This window comes from Erythrolamprus reginae, unplaced genomic scaffold (assembly GCF_031021105.1).
Source record: "Erythrolamprus reginae isolate rEryReg1 unplaced genomic scaffold, rEryReg1.hap1 scaffold_272, whole genome shotgun sequence".
Lineage (NCBI taxonomy): Eukaryota > Metazoa > Chordata > Lepidosauria > Squamata > Dipsadidae > Erythrolamprus > Erythrolamprus reginae.
Window position 1 is genome coordinate 1,976 of NW_027248638.1, and position 14,704 is coordinate 16,679.

General features: G+C 35.0%; 1 pseudogene; it reads right to left on the reverse strand.

Annotated features, from left to right (window-relative positions):
* Positions 1-11,845: 11,845 nt before the first annotated feature.
* Positions 11,846-14,012, reverse strand: LOC139156094 (NADH-ubiquinone oxidoreductase chain 5-like; annotated as a pseudogene).
* Positions 14,013-14,704: the final 692 nt, after the last annotated feature.

Sequence of the window (14,704 nt, forward strand, 5' to 3'; positions counted from 1 at the left end):
GAAATAGAGAATCCCCGGATTTAATATTAGTAAAGGCAAATTAATTAATATTGTATAAAAATACTTTTTACAGTGAATTCTATTTATAATAGAGAATCCCCGGATTTAAATATAAGATAGGATAATTAATTAATAAATATGTGAAATCTTTTTCACAGATAATTTCTTTATGAAATAGAGAATCCCCGGATTTAAATATAAGATAGGATAATTAATTAATAAATATGTGAAATCTTTTTCACAGATAATTTCTTTATGAAATAGAGAATCCCCGGATTTAATATTAGTAAAGGCAAATTAATTAATATTGTATAAAAATACTTTTTACAGTGAATTCTATTTATAATAGAGAATCTCCGGATTTAAATATAAGATAGGATAATTAATTAATAAATATGTGAAATCTTTTTCACAGATAATTTCTTTATGAAATAGAGAATCCCCGGATTTAATATTAGTAAAGGCAAATTAATTAATATTGTATAAAAATACTTTTTACAGTGAATTCTATTTATAATAGAGAATCCCCGGATTTAAATATAAGATAGGATAATTAATTAATAAATATGTGAAATCTTTTTCACAGATAATTTCTTTATGAAATAGAGAATCCCCGGATTTAATATTAGTAAAGGCAAATTAATTAATATTGTATAAAAATACTTTTTACAGTGAATTCTATTTATAATAGAGAATCTCCGGATTTAAATATAAGATAGGATAATTAATTAATAAATATGTGAAATCTTTTTCACAGATAATTTCTTTATGAAATAGAGAATCCCCGGATTTAAATATTAGTAAAGGCAAATTAATTAATATTGTATAAAAATACTTTTTACAGTGAATTCTATTTATAATAGAGAATCCCCGGATTTAAATATAAGATAGGATAATTAATTAATAAATATGTGAAATCTTTTTCACAGATAATTTCTTTATGAAATAGAGAATCCCCGGATTTAATATTAGTAAAGGCAAATTAATTAATATTGTATAAAAATACTTTTTACAGTGAATTCTATTTATAATAGAGAATCTCCGGATTTAAATATAAGATAGGATAATTAATTAATAAATATGTGAAATCTTTTTCACAGATAATTTCTTTATGAAATAGAGAATCCCCGGATTTAAATATTAGTAAAGGCAAATTAATTAATATTGTATAAAAATACTTTTTACAGTGAATTCTATTTATAATAGAGAATCTCCGGATTTAAATATAAGATAGGATAATTAATTAATAAATATGTGAAATCTTTTTCACAGATAATTTCTTTATGAAATAGAGAATCCCCGGATTTAAATATTAGTAAAGGCAAATTAATTAATATTGTATAAAAATACTTTTTACAGTGAATTCTATTTATAATAGAGAATCCCCGGATTTAAATATAAGATAGGATAATTAATTAATAAATATGTGAAATCTTTTTCACAGATGATTTCTTTATGAAATAGAGAATCCCCGGATTTAAATATTAGTAAAGGCAAATTAATTAATATTGTATAAAAATACTTTTTACAGTGAATTCTACTTATAATAGAGAATCTCCGGATTTAAATATAAGATAGGATAATTAATTAATAAATATGTGAAATCTTTTTCACAGATAATTTCTTTATGAAATAGAGAATCCCCGGATTTAATATTAGTAAAGGCAAATTAATTAATATTGTATAAAAATACTTTTTACAGTGAATTCTATTTATAATAGAGAATCTCCGGATTTAAATATAAGATAGGATAATTAATTAATAAATATGTGAAATCTTTTTCACAGATATTTCTTTATGAAATAGAGAATCCCCGGATTTAATATTAGTAAAGGCAAATTAATTAATATTGTATAAAAATACTTTTTACAGTGAATTCTATTTATAATAGAGAATCCTCGGATTTAAATATAAGATAGGATAATTAATTAATAAATATGTGAAATCTTTTTCACAGATATGTAGGGGTTGTGCCTTTGAAAGTACAAAGGGGTTCATATGCAAGATGTAATGGTGCTTTATTATAAGAAAACGGGTTTGTTGGATTTTATTGATTAATTTGTCTTTCAAAATACGATATGATTTTTAAAAAATCAGGCTGCAAAAAAGTGTTTTGTGGGAAAATATCCAATAAAAATTTGTAGAGAATGGCTGGAGAGTAGTAGGAATAAGAAAAGTATGTCTAAAAACCATGGAAAGATTGTAATATATGGGGGAATATGCCAGATTAATAATATGTCCAATAAGCACTGGAACGTGGGTATGCTCAAGATGAACTGGAGTTGTACACGTCCGAGAGGAAGCCGCGGGCAAGGGGGGGTTGAAGAAAGCCGTTAAAAAATAAAAATTACCAGGGGTGGATCGAGCATGCGTGATCTAAACATGAGGGTGTATGTACCAATATAGAGGGTGCGATGAAGGCGTCGTAAAAAGCTGGGAATGAGGGATGGTTCCGGGCCATCGAAATGAACCTGAAAGAGTAACCAGTGGTCTCGTAAAAGGCACTGTGGGAGGAGTTACAATACATGGACGTGAAAAGCGGGACTGCCATGCTTTACGCTGAAGGATAGAGGATTTCTCGGGCTGGACTAGATCATGGGATACCAGTTGGAACAGGATATTCGTGAGTAATTATGAATAACGAGTCACGTCCCCAGACGTACCGTGCATGGAACGACCCAGAATATGAGGTGGATAAGGAGTGTGCTATTAAACCAATATGTCTTAATAATCATTAATATAAAATACTGGCTTATATGCGTGGGGCAAATCGTTAATGTGGATTATACATACTAACATATCGTACTAATCATTATTATACAATACTGGCTTATATGCATGGGGCAAATCACTTATGTGGATTATACATAGCAAAGTAAGACTAATGTATAAGAGATACATTAATCTATGGGCCGGGATACACCCCCGGAGGGGGCATATGGTCGGGGATACACCCCCGGAGGGGGCATATGAGAAGCGGGAATATTTAGTTCCGTGTCTACTCTATCAAAGTAGTCCTTTCTCAGGCACGCTTCTATTGTGGTGGAACACCAAATAGTGCTGTAGGAGAAGAGCAGTTTAGTAAGCATATTGCTAGGGTTAGTGGGAGAAATTGTTTTCATAGGAGGTGTATGAGTTGGTCATATCGGAATCGGGGGTATGAGGCGCGGGTTCATAGGAATATAGTTGTGAGGAGAGTTGTTTTTACTAGTAAATTTGTTGTAAATAGTGGTGAGAAGTTTGTGCCTGGGTTGAAGAATATCATTGTTGATAGGGTGTTTATTAATAGGATGTTGGTATATTCTGCTAGGAATAGTAGTGCGAATGGGCTTGCTGAGAATTCTACGTTGAATCCTGAAACTAGTTCAGATTCTCCTTCTGTTAGGTCAAAGGGTGAGCGGTTGGTTTCTGCTAGTGTGGATGTGAATCATATTATAGCTAGTGGTCAGGAGGATAGGAATAATCATAGTTTTTCTTGCGTCTCTGTGAAAGAGAGGAGTGAGTATCCACCAGAGTGGGTGGCTATTGAGATGATAATTAGGCCGAGTGTTACTTCATAGGAAATAATTTGTGCTACAGCTCGTATAGAGCCTAGTAGTGGGTATTTTGAGTTTGAAGACCATCCGGATCATAGGATGATGTAGGTGAATATGCCCGATATGGCTATAATAAATATAAGGCCTAAGTTTATGTTAATTAATGGGGTTGGTATTGGTATAGGTATTCAGGTGATTAGGGCTAGTGTGAGTGCTAGGATGGGTGAAAGTATAAATAGGATGGGTGATGATATGGAGGGTTTGGTTGATTCTTTAATAATTAGTTTTAGTCCGTCTGCGATTGGTTGGAGGAGGCCTTCTGGGCCTACGATGTTTGGGCCTTTGCGGTGTTGTATGTATCCTATTAATTTTCGCTCTAAGAGGGTGAGGAATGCGACAGCAATTAGGATAGGGAGAATGTAGAGAAGGGTGTTTATGGTGTTAAGAAAGATTGAGTAAATTATTAAGAGGTTTATCTTAATTAACCTTATCTTGGTTTAAAAATGGGGAGGTAGTATTTGGTTTGTAGTTAAGAGCGTATCTTTAGTATTGGCTCCGCTTCGTCGGTCCTTTCGTACTGGGCGGAGTGGTTAAACATAGATAGAAACCGACCTGGATTGCTCCGGTCTGAACTCAGATCACGTAGGACTGTTAATCGTTGAACAAACGAACCTTTAATAGCGGCTACACCATTGGGATGTCCTGATCCAACATCGAGGTCGTAAACCTTCTTTTTGATATGGACTCTTGAAGAAGATGGCGCTGTTATCCCTGGAGTAACTTGGTTCAATTATCAGGTGTACTGGGTCGTATGTGGCTTGTTGGCCTATGGGGTGATTGATGTCACTAATTTGGAAGTTCTTTTTTTTCCGAGGTCGCCCCAACCGAAAGTAATTATTATGTGGTTTAATAGTTTAGTTTAAGCTTCACAGGGTCTTCTGGTCTTGTGTGTTTATTCCAGCTTTTTTACTGGGAGATCAGTTTAATTGACTCACTATAAGAGACAGTTGAACCCTCATTTTGCCTTTCATACTAGTCCATAATTAGTGGACAAATGATTATGCTACCTTTGCACGGTTAGAGTACCGCGGCCGTTTAATTATTCACTGGGCAGGCGTTGCCTTTAATACTGTTAATAGGGCTAAAGGTTATGTTTTTGTTAAACAGTTGGGGTTTAGGTTGCCGAGTTCCTTTTATAGTGTTTAATCTTTCTTTTTAACGCTCCTGTGTTGGTGTCACAGTAATGGGGTAAGTGAGAATTAGTTAATGGTTTACCTATTGTGGTCTGTTAATGACTAGTGGGGGGTCCGTTTCTAGTGGATGGGTGCGTTATAGAGAGGGTATCTTATTATTAGTTTTAGCATAATGGTGTTCATAAGTATGAGCTCACCTTTAGTTATTTTGGAGTTTTCATTGGGTTGTTGAATTGGGTAAAAAATTCTTTAACGATATTTTTTTAGATGGCTGCTTAAAGGCCTACGGGTGAGGATGAATAGATTTCTCTCAAATTCAGGTTGTATCCTGTTTCAATAGAGCTGTACCCCTATTGAGTTTCTTTAGAGGACTAGTATTTGGTTTATAGGTCTAAAGTAAGACTAAAATCTTTTTGTTAGGTAGCCAGCTATCTCCGGGTTCGATGGGCTTTTCACTTCTACTTTTAAGTTGTCCCACCCTTTTGCTACAGGGATGGGTTGGCTCTAGTTGGGCTACTTTAAAGTAGCTCACCTGGTTTCGGGGTGGGTAGGCTTCAGTTCTTCTTGTCTACCTTTAACTTGCTAAACCATGATACAAAAGGTACAAGGTTTTGTCTTTGCTGTTTATTGCTTGTTTTATTTTCCTTGCGGTACTTATATTGGTTTACTGTTCGATCGCATCTACTGAGTGGGTCAAATGTTTTGTTTGATATATTATAGGATATTTGTGTAAGAGAGTTGTGTGGCTCAAAAAGATTATATTGATAATGTCGTTCGAGTGTAGGTCGAATGCTTTTTATAAGCTACTTTTTGTTTCTAAGCGCACTTTCCAGTACGCTTACCGTGTTACGACTTGCCCTGCTTGAGTAAAGTGTAAGGTTTAATGTAGGAAAGAAGTATTGTTGGCAGGGATGACGGGCGGTGTGTACGCACCTCATTGCGTTAATTTCTGTTTAGTGTTCTATTCTTAGCATACTGCTAAATCCTCCTTCAGTTTTTAGTTTCATGGTTTATCCGTGATTTTCTGTTTTAGAAAATGTAGCCCATCTTTACATACTCATTAGTTACACCTCGACCTGTCGTGTTAGATATGGTCTATTGTGCTCACTTTGTTTCTTTTGCAAGGTGAACTGGCGACGGCGGTATATAGACTGTAGGGCTAGAGTGTGTTGGGTTGATCGTGGGGTATCGGCTTATTGGACAGGCTCCTCTAGGTTGATATGGGGTACCGTCAAGTCTTTTAAATTTTAAGTTTGTACTCGTAGTTATTTGGCGAACAAATTGTTGTTTAATTGTCGTGTTATGGCCGGGCATAGTAAGGTATCTAATCTTAGTTTGTGTCGTGGCTTTCATGAGTTGGTGAGGTTTGAGTTATTAAGGGTCTGGTTCATATGGCCTGTGGCTTTTTACGGCTGGGGGGGGTTTCTTTCTTAATAGTGTTACTGTCATTTAGTCATACTTTACGCCGGTGTAATTATCTTGGGTCTATCGTATAACCGCGGTCGCTGGCACGAGATTAACCGACCCTAAAACTCTTTTTCTAGGTCAAGCTTAGGCTTATGGCTTAATATTAATTACTGCTGCGGGTATGCCCGTGTGGGTGTGGCTTATTGCTGGGTGTTTTAGGCGGTTGCCTGATACCTTTCGTACTAGATGTTAGTGGGTTGATTCACTGTTGTGGGGAGGCTTGCATGTATAATTAAAGGGTGAAGGTAATTAGAGGTTCAAAACCAAGACCTTGTGTTAATCAGGTAAAACCCATCTTAGCATTTTCAGTGCTATGCTTTAGTAATAAGCTATGATAACATATAAAGAATCTCCGGATTTAAATATAAGATAGGATAATTAATTAATAAATATGTGAAATCTTTTTCACAGATAATTTCTTTATGAAATAGAGAATCCCCGGATTTAATATTAGTAAAGGCAAATTAATTAATATTGTATAAAAATACTTTTTACAGTGAATTCTATTTATAATAGAGAATCCCCGGATTTAAATATAAGATAGGATAATTAATTAATAAATATGTGAAATCTTTTTCACAGATGATTTCTTTATGAAATAGAGAATCCCCGGATTTAAATATAAGATAGGATAATTAATTAATAAATATGTGAAATCTTTTTCACAGATAATTTCTTTATGAAATAGAGAATCCCCGGATTTAATATTAGTAAAGGCAAATTAATTAATATTGTATAAAAATACTTTTTACAGTGAATTCTATTTATAATAGAGAATCCCCGGATTTAAATATAAGATAGGATAATTAATTAATAAATATGTGAAATCTTTTTCACAGATAATTTCTTTATGAAATAGAGAATCCCCGGATTTAAATATAAGATAGGATAATTAATTAATAAATATGTGAAATCTTTTTCACAGATAATTTCTTTATGAAATAGAGAATCCCCGGATTTAATATTAGTAAAGGCAAATTAATTAATATTGTATAAAAATACTTTTTACAGTGAATTCTATTTATAATAGAGAATCTCCGGATTTAATATTAGTAAAGGCAAATTAATTAATATTGTATAAAAATACTTTTTACAGTGAATTCTATTTATAATAGAGAATCTCCGGATTTAATATTAGTAAAGGCAAATTAATTAATATTGTATAAAAATACTTTTTACAGTGAATTCTATTTATAATAGAGAATCCCCGGATTTAAATATAAGATAGGATAATTAATTAATAAATATGTGAAATCTTTTTCACAGATAATTTCTTTATGAAATAGAGAATCCCCGGATTTAATATTAGTAAAGGCAAATTAATTAATATTGTATAAAAATACTTTTTACAGTGAATTCTATTTATAATAGAGAATCTCCGGATTTAAATATAAGATAGGATAATTAATTAATAAATATGTGAAATCTTTTTCACAGATAATTTCTTTATGAAATAGAGAATCCCCGGATTTAATATTAGTAAAGGCAAATTAATTAATATTGTATAAAAATACTTTTTACAGTGAATTCTATTTATAATAGAGAATCCCCGGATTTAAATATAAGATAGGATAATTAATTAATAAATATGTGAAATCTTTTTCACAGATAATTTCTTTATGAAATAGAGAATCCCCGGATTTAAAATTAGTAAAGGCAAATTAATTAATATTGTATAAAAATACTTTTTACAGTGAATTCTATTTATAATAGAGAATCCCCGGATTTAAATATAAGATAGGATAATTAATTAATAAATATGTGAAATCTTTTTCACAGATAATTTCTTTATGAAATAGAGAATCCCCGGATTTAATATTAGTAAAGGCAAATTAATTAATATTGTATAAAAATACTTTTTACAGTGAATTCTATTTATAATAGAGAATCTCCGGATTTAAATATAAGATAGGATAATTAATTAATAAATATGTGAAATCTTTTTCACAGATAATTTCTTTATGAAATAGAGAATCCCCGGATTTAATATTAGTAAAGGCAAATTAATTAATATTGTATAAAAATACTTTTTACAGTGAATTCTATTTATAATAGAGAATCTCCGGATTTAAATATAAGATAGGATAATTAATTAATAAATATGTGAAATCTTTTTCACAGATAATTTCTTTATGAAATAGAGAATCCCCGGATTTAATATTAGTAAAGGCAAATTAATTAATATTGTATAAAAATACTTTTTACAGTGAATTCTATTTATAATAGAGAATCTCCGGATTTAAATATAAGATAGGATAATTAATTAATAAATATGTGAAATCTTTTTCACAGATAATTTCTTTATGAAATAGAGAATCCCCGGATTTAATATTAGTAAAGGCAAATTAATTAATATTGTATAAAAATACTTTTTACAGTGAATTCTATTTATAATAGAGAATCTCCGGATTTAAATATAAGATAGGATAATTAATTAATAAATATGTGAAATCTTTTTCACAGATAATTTCTTTATGAAATAGAGAATCCCCGGATTTAATATTAGTAAAGGCAAATTAATTAATATTGTATAAAAATACTTTTTACAGTGAATTCTATTTATAATAGAGAATCTCCGGATTTAAATATAAGATAGGATAATTAATTAATAAATATGTGAAATCTTTTTCACAGATATGTAGGGGTTGTGCCTTTGAAAGTACAAAGGGGTTCATATGCAAGATGTAATGGTGCTTTATTATAAGAAAACGGGTTTGTTGGATTTTATTGATTAATTTGTCTTTCAAAATACGATATGATTTTTAAAAAATCAGGCTGCAAAAAAGTGTTTTGTGGGAAAATATCCAATAAAAATTTGTAGAGAATGGCTGGAGAGTAGTAGGAATAAGAAAAGTATGTCTAAAAACCATGGAAAGATTGTAATATATGGGGGAATATGCCAGATTAATAATATGTCCAATAAGCACTGGAACGTGGGTATGCTCAAGATGAACTGGAGTTGTACACGTCCGAGAGGAAGCCGCGGGCAAGGGGGGGTTGAAGAAAGCCGTTAAAAAATAAAAATTACCAGGGGTGGATCGAGCATGCGTGATCTAAACATGAGGGTGTATGTACCAATATAGAGGGTGCGATGAAGGCGTCGTAAAAAGCTGGGAATGAGGGATGGTTCCGGGCCATCGAAATGAACCTGAAAGAGTAACCAGTGGTCTCGTAAAAGGCACTGTGGGAGGAGTTACAATACATGGACGTGAAAAGCGGGACTGCCATGCTTTACGCTGAAGGATAGAGGATTTCTCGGGCTGGACTAGATCATGGGATACCAGTTGGAACAGGATATTCGTGAGTAATTATGAATAACGAGTCACGTCCCCAGACGTACCGTGCATGGAACGACCCAGAATATGAGGTGGATAAGGAGTGTGCTATTAAACCAATATGTCTTAATAATCATTAATATAAAATACTGGCTTATATGCGTGGGGCAAATCGTTAATGTGGATTATACATACTAACATATCGTACTAATCATTATTATACAATACTGGCTTATATGCATGGGGCAAATCACTTATGTGGATTATACATAGCAAAGTAAGACTAATGTATAAGAGATACATTAATCTATGGGCCGGGATACACCCCCGGAGGGGGCATATGGTCGGGGATACACCCCCGGAGGGGGCATATGGTCGGGGATACACCCCCGGAGGGGGCATATGGTCGGGGATACACCCCCGGAGGGGGCATATGGTTGGGGATACACCCCCGGAGGGGGCATATGGTTGGGGATACACCCCCGGAGGGGGCATATGGTCGGGGATACACCCCCGGAGGGGGCATATGGTCGGGGATACACCCCCGGAGGGGGCATATGGTTGGGGATACACCCCCGGAGGGGGCATATGGTTGGGGATACACCCCCGGAGGGGGCATATGGTTGGGGATACACCCCCGGAGGGGGCATATGGTTGGGGATACACCCCCGGAGGGGGCATATGGTTGGGGATACACCCCCGGAGGGGGCATATGGTTGGGGATACACCCCCGGAGGGGGCAATCAAAGAGTAGTTTAAGATAAAATGTTAGCTTTGGGGGCTAGAGATGGAAGTCCCTCTTTGATGCTCTGGGGGAAGGGCCCGTCTTTGGTTTACAAGAACAATGCTTTGTGAGTTAAGCTACCAGGGCATGTGGGTGGTATAGAGAGTTTATTTTCTAGTCAACCTAGAATGGGGTTTATAATGAAGAATAGGAAGTAGAGTAGAGAGGTTATTTGGCTAATTAGTATAAATGGGGGTTCTACTGGTTTAGTGGCTGCTCATGTAATTGTAATGAAGGTAGTAATTAGGGTTCAGAATAGGAGTTGTCCAAATGGGCGAAAGGTCATTGATCGAATGTAAGAGGTGTGGGTAAATGGTATTGAGATTAGGATGGAGACTGATAAGATTAGTGCTAAAGTCCCGCCTAGCTTATTTGGGACTGATCGTAGAATTCCGTATGCAAATAGAAAGTATCATTCTGGTTTAATATGTTGGGGTGTAACTATTGGATTGGCTTTTGAGAAGTTATCTGGGTCGTTAAAGATGTTGGGGGCGAGGGAAATAGTGATGAGTATGAGGGAGATAAGGATAGATAATATTAGGGTGTCTTTGTATGAGTGGTAGGGGTGAAATGGGATTTTGTCTGTGTCTGAGTTGGTTCCGAGTGGGTTGCCTGAGCCTTCGTCGTGAAGAAGAATAATGTGGATGGAGGATAAAGATATAATGATGAATGGGAGGATAAAGTGAAGTGCGAAGAATCGTGTTAGTGTAGGGTCATTGATTGAGAATCCTCCTCATAGTCAAGTTGTTAGAGAGGTGCCAATATAAGGTACGGCTGTCAGGAGATTGGTAATTACTGTTGCTGCTCAGAAGGATATTTGTCCTCAGGGAAGAACGTATCCGAAGAAAGCAGTTGCTATTAGAGTAATAAGTAGGCTAACACCTGATAGTCATACTGATTTGTTTAGGTAGGAACTGTAGTAGAGGCCGCGGCCGATGTGGATGTAGATACAGATAAAGAATATAGAAGCTCCGATGGCATGGAGGTTTTGTAAGATTCATCCGTGGGGGGTGTCTCGTATAATGTGAATGACAGATGAGAAGGCTAGGTTGATGTTAGCTGTGTAATGGATTGCTAGGAGGAAACCCGTTAAAGTTTGTAAAATTAAGCAGGCTAATAGTATTGAGCCAAAATTTCATCAAGTAGAGATATTTATTCCTACTGGGAGAAGATTAAATAGTAGAAGTGTGTGTTGGTTGAGCATGATTTTTGTAGTTGATTACAACAGTGGTTTTTCGTACCGCAGGTCTCTAATAGAGCAAAAATTATGGTTTTAATAAATTATTTGGTGTATATGTCAATAATATTTGTAGTTTTTAGTGTGTCTGTGTTAGGTTATATTTTTGTTCCTTATCAAGGGGTGATTATTCTTATAGGGGTCTCATTTTTTTGTTGTCTTTTTATGGTTGTTTTTGGTCGTACTTTTATGGCTTTTGTAGTTTATATTATTTATTTAGGGGGTCTGGTTGTGATTTTTAGTTATTGTGTGAGTGTAGAGAAGGATAAGGTGGATATGCTACGGGGGTGGTTGGCTAAGTTTTTTGCTATTTTTGTTTTGGTCTTAGCTATTTTGGGTTTTTGGTGAGTTGGTGTTTGGGTCTTAGATGCGTTAATAGTTAATACGGTTTGAGAGGAGATGTTGTGTTTAGAGGTAAATGGTGCTTGTGTTTTTTATTTTAAGGGTGGTGTGGGTTTGGTGGTTTGTTCTTGGGGTTTGTTTGTGGTGTTGTTTTCTATTTTGGTAGTAATTGGTTGATCTTGTAAGGGGGGTCTGCGTTCTTTTAGAGAAGAAGGATAGAGGAAATTATGGTGAAGGTAAAGATTGGGAGGAAGTTTTTGATTATATTTTTTTGTTGTGTTGAGAGGTGGATGGTCGGGGTGATTGAGTTTGATAGGCCTTTAGGTCCTAGTATTTCGAGCGTTCATAGATCAATAAGCTCATTGGATTTTTGTTGGCTAAGTTTTATACTTTGTATGGTTAGTATTCGGTGGGGGATATTGAAGAAAGCTAGCTGGTTGAAGAAGTGGTTGGATGTAATTGTTTTTTTTGGTTTAGAATGGAGGGTGGTGTTGAGTATGTCTATTGATAGAGAGGCTCCTGTAAGTGTAGCAATTAGTGCTGTGAGTTTAATTATGGTTGGTATAGTAATTAGTGTTGTGGTTTGTAGAGTTAGGGTTTTTGCTAGAGTACCTATTAAGGTTGAAGCAGCGGTTAGACGTAGAAGGGGGGTGATGATGTTTGTTGTTTCTTTGTTAGTGGTGTGGTTTGTTCGTGGGAATTTGGAGAGTAAATATAAAATAAGTTGTGTACTGTAGACGGCAGAAATAATGGTGGCGATGAAGATCATTGTTATGGCTCATGAGTTGGTATAAGAATTTATTATTGTTTCAATGATGGTGTCTTTTGAGTAAAAGCCGGTTAGAAAGGGTATGCCTATAAGGGAGAAGCTAGCGATTGTAATAAATGATGAGGTTATAGGGGTTGTTTTTGTTAGGCCTCCTATCATTCGGATATCTTGTTCGTTATTCAGGTTATGAGTAAATGATCCTGAGCATAGGAATAATAAGGCTTTAAAAAAAGAGTGAGTAGCTATGTGGAGAAAAGCTAGTGTTGGTTGATTGAGGCCGATTATGGTTATTATTAAGCCTAGTTGGCTTGTGGTTGATAGTGCGATAATCTTTTTAATGTCGTAGTGGGTTGTTGCTGCGGTTGCAGCAAATATAGTTGTTATAGATCCTACTAGAAGGCAGATTGTAGTTATGGTTTTGTTGTTGCAATATGTTGGGTAAAGTCGGATGAGTAAAAAAACTCCTGCTACGACTATAGTGCTGGAGTGTAGTAGGGCTGATACAGGGGTTGGGCCTTCTATAGCGGAAGGAAGTCAGGGGTGTAGGCCAAATTGTGCGGATTTTCCCATGGCTGCAGCTAATAGGCCTATTGTTGGAATGGTGTATATTATTTCGTGTTGAAAGATAAGTTCTTGTAAGTTAATAGATGATGAAGTTATTAGTCATAGGGTTGTTAAAATAAGGCCAATGTCTCCGATGCGATTGTAGGCAATAGCTTGGAGTGCGGCTGTGTTGGCGTCTGGGCGACCAGATCATCATCCAATTAGGAGAAAAGATATAATTCCTACGCCTTCTCACCCGATGAAAAGTTGGTATAGATTATTTGCTGAAATAATAGTTAATATAGTAATTAAAAAGATTAGTAGGTACTTGGTAAATTTATTGTTGAGGGGGTCTGATGATATATACCAAATAGAAAATTCTGTGATAGATCATGTAATGAATAGGGCGATGGGAAAGAATATAAGTGATAGGGTGTCTAATGTAACAGAGATGTTAATGTTTTCTGTCATTACATTAATTAGTGGTGGGAATGATATTGTAAGTTCTTTATTGTTAAGGAGGGGGTTAATAGGGACTAAGTTTAGAAAAAATAATAATATAAGGTTTTTCTTTATATTTTGTATTGTTTGTGGTTGTATGATTAGTGCAATTAGGGATAAGAAAGTAGTAAGTATAATTGTTGGGGAGATAAGGTCCATTATTCTACCACTTGGATTTGCACCAAGGGTTTTGGTGCCTAAGACCAGTGGAATACTACTATCCTTTGGTAGAGGGGGCTGGAGTTTAGTTCCAGGTAAAAGAGTTAGCAGATCTTATGACACCCTCGTGGTGTGTGAGGAGAGACTCCTATTATCATGGTCACAGCATGACATTTTATTTAAATTACGCGCACCTAAATATAAGTTCAGGTTTTATAGAGACTAATATTAGTGGTAGTGTGTGGAGGGTTATGAGGAGGTGTTCTCGTGAGTGTGTTTGTGCGATTTTAGAATTAGTAAGGGGTGTGCCTATTTGTGTAGATAAAAATATGTGAAGGGAATATAGTGCTGTAATTAGTATGGATATTCCAAATATAGTTATTGTAATGGGGCATCAATAGAACAGGGAGGATGCAATAAGCAGTTCTCCTGTAAAATTTAGACTGGGTGGGGTTGCAATATTTATTAGGTTAATTAAAAGTCATCATATTGTGATTATTGGTAGGAGGTTATGAAACCCTCGTGTAAGGTTTATAATTCGGGTTTTAGTTCGTTCATAGGTGATGTTTGCTAAGCAAAATAGTGCTGAGGAAGTAAAACCGTGGGCAATTATGAGGGCTATAGCTCCGGCTAGGCTTCATTGTGTTTGAATAGCGATTGCTGCAATTACTAGGCCTATGTGGCTAATTGATGAATATGCGATTAAGGATTTAAGGTCTGTTTGTTGTAGACAGGTCAGGTTTGCTAGGGTGGCCCCTCACAGAGCTAGCACGATAAATGGTAAAAATATATCAGTTTTTATTACGGGAAGGATTTGTGTTAAGCGTATAATTCCATATCCTCCAAGTTTTAGCAAAATTGCGGCTAGTACTATGGAGCCCACAATGGGGGCTTCAAC